Source organism: Musa acuminata, chromosome BXJ2-4 (genome assembly GCF_036884655.1).
Source record: "Musa acuminata AAA Group cultivar baxijiao chromosome BXJ2-4, Cavendish_Baxijiao_AAA, whole genome shotgun sequence".
Taxonomy (NCBI): domain Eukaryota; kingdom Viridiplantae; phylum Streptophyta; class Magnoliopsida; order Zingiberales; family Musaceae; genus Musa; species Musa acuminata.
In genome coordinates, this window is record NC_088341.1 from 41,878,060 (window position 1) to 41,884,059 (window position 6,000).

Below are 6,000 nucleotides of genomic sequence, written 5' to 3' on the forward strand. Positions count from 1 at the left end.
TTTTTTCGGAGTTTGTCTGACAACAAGAGAGCAAGAAATTATTTCTTGAACCTTACAAGGAAAAAAAGGTTACAAAATCCTTTCTTTTGAAAATGTTCTTCGAACAGACAAAAAATATATATATCACTGCATCATTTTTATTTTTCCCATATCTCTTAAATTAATATTTTACTCTTCTGGTGAAGACCCCCTCAATAGGAAATCTGAGAGATGCAGTTGAAACATAAATATATGAGAACATGGTGGGCCTCATTTGACACTAAATTTGACTTCTCCTGATGAAAGGCCCATTACAGGCCCACCACCATCCTTGATAGTCTTCTTGTGGATCATCTCAGTGGCTCTGCTGCATGGAAAACCCTTTCTTTGTTTTGTAGCTTGCTCTGATTTCAACCTTAGTCAGTGTTCTTCCACACAGACCTTGAAGCTGCTTAGCCAGGTTCTGATGCATCACCTATACCAATATTCGTTGTGGCTTAGATGTATAGAACTTGTGCTTCATCCTAATTTCTGAAACTATATATGTATTCGTGAAAAATGTTGATATGCCAATCATCTTCTTGCAAATTTTCTTATATTCTGTGTTATCTTTTATATGACACATTTAAACTTAGTCGAACATCTGAATTGGCTAAAGACTGGATAGGTGTACTATCATTAAGGTTCAGACTTAAATATTTTGATTTATTATGATACAACTTGATTGGGTAATTAATCCATCTGAATATCATACATCTATAAAACTCTTATAGATAGACTTAAATATTTTTATTATATTTAAAATTAAAATTATTAACTTACTAAATAAAATAATAGAATTTGTATTGTATATATTGTTTTTGACACCTATACATAGTTATAGTCTCTAGCCAAAAGAATATACAAACATAACCTGTCCAAAATTTATACACACAAAATGCTCATAGGTCATCGTTTGTATCCATGCTATCATAGGCTTGTACGTGCTCACTTCCCTACCCAATCACTCATGTGAGTTACTAGTATCTAAAATAAGATTTATAGTGAAAAGTTACTCAAAAATTATAAACATTTATAGTTTTATTTAGATGAGCATGTATCATGTCATTTATATAATATTTCAAAATCATTAGTATAAGACATTTAATGATAGATATCTCATCCTATAAGTTCTTTAGTAAGCATAGTTTTGCAACATAGTATATGTGCAATAAGAAAATAAAATTATACATTGGAATAATTCAAATGCTTATATGAACACCCATACCCTACATCATAGAAAACACATACACTCTCATATCGCACATCATCATATATGCATGCATACAAGATATTTTTATTATAATTTATTTTTTATATTTATAAAATATATACATTCCCATTTAACTTATGACTAGCTCATGACAATCATATTAGTTGAAACATACTTTCCAAAATATCTTATGCATACAATAATTTATACGATCATTATTTTACATTATATATGCTCATAAATTCTATCTCTAACTACTTTTGATCTATATAAAACTTTATGAGACTTTTTTTTTTCTATTGTTTGTCATCTCACAATTCTTATGGTTTAATGTCGGTCATTACAATATTGATGAAAATTATCTGTGCATTGAATACATGTGTATTGTCATACATGCGAGGAATGAAGTTGTTTACCATCTCACAATTTCATTTGAGGACAAAATGAAGTTGAATATATGTGCGTTGTCATTACATGCGAGAAAATCATTATTTGAGTTGAATTTTTTTTATTTTTATTGTTTCGGAAAATGAAACTGTATGCTAAACACATACCTTTCTCCCATTCTCAAGACTTTTCCTCCACATAAATAATACAAACTGCTTGACATTTTTATAAATTTTGATGAATAAAGGGGGATTATAAGCCAAACATTAAATATTATTTACATGTATATAATATACAAAAATTAAGAGAAGAGAGGGAAATGGGTTGAATCTTTTGGGAAGAGAGACAAGAATTTCAAAAATCATAATAAAACAATAATCAAAGACATATCAAAGATTAATATGGTCCAACAAATTTCTACTTGAGAAAATAAAATTCTATGAGATGTAAGATCAATTATAAGGTCTTGAGTTATCTCCACTCAAGTATAATTTTTTTATATATATACCTTGTCATATATTCTCAAAGAATTTATACATTTTCTCACACTCTCCTTAGAAACCTTAGAGAGTAACATATTTAAATACCATAAAAAGAAACTCATGAGTACCAAAACTATTTCTTATATTTTGTTCTTCGTGTATCAAAATCTAAAGATACATAAAATATTTATAGAAGAATTAAATCCTAATTACTCGAGTTTCCTTCATTTACGAAATCTCTTTCTTATACTTAGATTCCTTATCCCATGGGACACTAGCTCCAAAAATCTCAAATACTTGTTAATTATAATTATCTCTTCTTCGGTAACTATTTTATCTATTCCGTACCTCCTAAAAAGAAAATATTTTTACTTCATGCTCCTTTCGATCTTTGTCGCTTATTTTTATTGAATCTCTAATCACCTAATCTTTTGGGCTCTAATACCATTTATTAGAGAGGGAGAGCAGAATTTCAAAAACTAAAAGAAAATTTAGAGATCAATAATCAAAAGTATACTGAAAAGTTAATATAAGATTAACATGGTTCAATAAATCTTTCCCTATATCCATATAGAAAATTAAAATTTTCACCATGTGAGATCAGTTATAAAGCCTTGAGTTATTCTCACTTAAGCACAAATTTTCTTGCACATCCTCTCACAAAAACCCTCAAAGAATTTATACATTTTCTTTCACCCTCTTTAGAAACCCCAAAGGACAACCTCTCTAAATACCTTAGAGAGAAACTTATGAGTATCAAAAGTATTCTTCACATTTGTTTTCTCCACACTAAAACCCAGAGATATATCAGATATTTATAAAAGAATCAAACCATAATTATCAATATTATTTTTTCTTTCATGAGAACTTCCTCTTATATTAGGATTCTTTATTCCACTAGGATACTAGCTCTAGAAATTCTAAATACTTATCAATCTCAATAGAATCAAAATAAAAGTAACCCTATAATGTCCCTCATTTTCCTTTTCAGCTAAAAAAATCTAAAATACTTGTCAATTCTAATAAAATCATACATCAAAATCATATAACCCTACAAGGTCCCTCACTTCCCTCTCAAGTATAAGAGCATAGCCAATTCTTATCCACCTCTCTTTCCCCTCTAAATCATTCTTTCGTTTCTGTTAAAATATTAAATTAAAATTTATAATTAAATAAAAAAATATTTAAAATTAATTGAATTATAAAATATAATTTTAATAAAATTCAACATCTTGATTTGTCCTTTACGAGATAATATAATGCAATGCATTGAGTATTTAAGAGAGAAAGACATACTAGAAAAAACTAAGATATATGGGGCTTGAAAGATTGATAAATTATATGTGATTGATATGAATAAGTAATTTTCAGTATCTCTTATTCCGCCCCACCCAATATTTATTCTCAATGCCTTATTGAAACCATTATATGTGATTAATATGAATAAATAATTTTTAATATATCTTTTTTTTTTCCTCCTCCTATCATTCATTTTCTATGCTTTATTGAAGCCCACCATTTTTCTAAAAGAGATTAAAACAAAATTAGCTAGATATATGATGATAATTTATAATTAACTGAATAAAGATGGATCATACCATAATTGACAGATGCATGAGTAAACTAATATAAACGACTGAACCACTACATAATGTTAAAAATAATATAGAGAAGATTTTAGCTTTTAAAAATAAAAAAATATATAATCAATCCATAAAATATTATAAATATTAATATGCATAATAAAAATGATAGATTAAAAGAATAATCTTAGAACAAATTTGACCTATAAATTAATAGCATAAGCTTTTTGAGTCGTACTAATACTCCATCTATTGCATGTTAACCTTAACTAGTCCTACTAATCGTAGGACCACACAACTTAGTCCAACAATCCCACCTCTTCTTCTTCTTCTTGTATTTTTCTTCTTTGCCTTTCTTCTTGTACTTATCGTCTTTATCATTCTCATTCTTCTTCTTGTACTTTTTTTCCTTGCCTTTATCGTTCTTGGTGTCCTTTGAGGGCATGAAGTCAAAGTCAGAGGATTTCCCAGTTGAAGAATCATCAGCGGAAACAATTGCGGACAAATAGCCGGAGATAGAAGACCTCCTTAATGAAGAAGCATCAACCAAAGCAACTCCAGATGAGTGGTCGGAGGCAAAAGACTTCCCTATTGAAGAGGCGTCAACGGAAGTAACAGCGGAAGTGAAGTCTGAGGCAAAAGATTCCCCTATTGAAGAGGTGTTAGCAGAAGCACCCATGGTTGATGCAGAAGAAGATGCCAAGAGATGAGACAATCGCTCAGTGAGGCAATAGGGGCATACCCCTTCAGCTTGTCTATGCGTCAGATGCTTACTGCATCGGTGCTCCATGTCCAACCTACATATCTGCAAAGCTTTTAGCCACGACTTTATAAATATCTTAATCAGATCCTCTCCTTTAGCAAATCTTATAGATATGGTTGACACCTATGGAGAGAGAGGAGAAGAACAATATGAGACAAACTCATAGTATTCTTCTTTGTATTTGGTCTTATTTTTATCTGGTCCATGACTTGGTCATTAGTGTGCCCATTGATTGTCATTCATGCAAAGGATACCGCTACTCATACGATAAAGGGAGCTTTTCCTGTGTGTATCCGATACATGCACCGTTCTATCTCAAAGCGTGTTACGTGAGGCCATATGTTGTTCTTGTTAAGATGATCAAGTGATAGAATATTCCTTCAACTTATCCTCGTTCACATCAATCCTCCCATGAGAATTGGTTAGGTGTTAGAATCCAATTATTCTAGGGCAAGTACGAGGTAAAAAGCTTATGCTAGATTAAGTATATAGATCACTGAAAATATTTTTATAAAAGTAAAATTTAATTAAAAAAATATTTTATATTACTACCCTCATAAAAAAAATATCCTTTGGGATGATGCTCTCTGGAAGGGACCATTGAGATATTTTTAAGGCTCTATAAATAGATATCTAAACTAAGATTTTTTCTCTTATTCTTGCCCTTTTAATTAATGTGCAATATAATAGTCCACGGTTGCCCCCTATGCATCAAGCAACTATCAAATGTTCTTGCTTTCTCTCTTCCCATCCACCTCTCTCTATCTTCTTGATGAAATTGAGAATAAATCTCCAAACAAACGAAACCGTAACTTGATCCTTGAAATTTTAAAAAGAAATTAGAAAATAATATTGAAATTTATTTTCGGAGAATATACTCGAAAACCTTACTATTAATTAGTGTATAGAGGTTTATAGACCAAAAGGCTTCAAATTAGATTGAATTTATTAATCATCTTGATTGAAGCTCCTCCTATTCTAGTGTGAGAATACTGACTTTGTCATACAAAATAGGAAAATTAGAATATTCCTAAATAAAAAATTCTTCGACTTCACTCTTTTCAAATGACCAATGCATTCTTCCTTTTTGTGAATAATATAATCTCTCGAATTCTTGCACACTACAAGAATTAGAAATGTAACCAACAACTTATTCTCCTAACAAACTTGTAATAAAAAAAATAAATCAAAAAAAATAAAATACATCTCATATACTTTTATTTGGCTATCTCAGACATATCGAGCAACCATATGATTCATATGTTGAGGATAGAAACGAAAATAACAGTTGAAAACATCATGAAAAAAGAAGTTATTATGAGGTACTTGACACCTCGATTGACTAATGGTAGGTCGATGAGGGCCACATAGTAAATGTCATAATAGAGGATCAAGAGGGTTGCGAAGGTGAACACAATGTACTTGCACATATAATATAAAGGTCAGTTGTGTATTTGCTACAGTAGTAGGATTTGAGGCCTTAATGACTCCAAAGGTACTCCTTTGTCGAGTGATAAGGGGAGGAGATGAAAGAAGAGAAAGCAACAACACCAG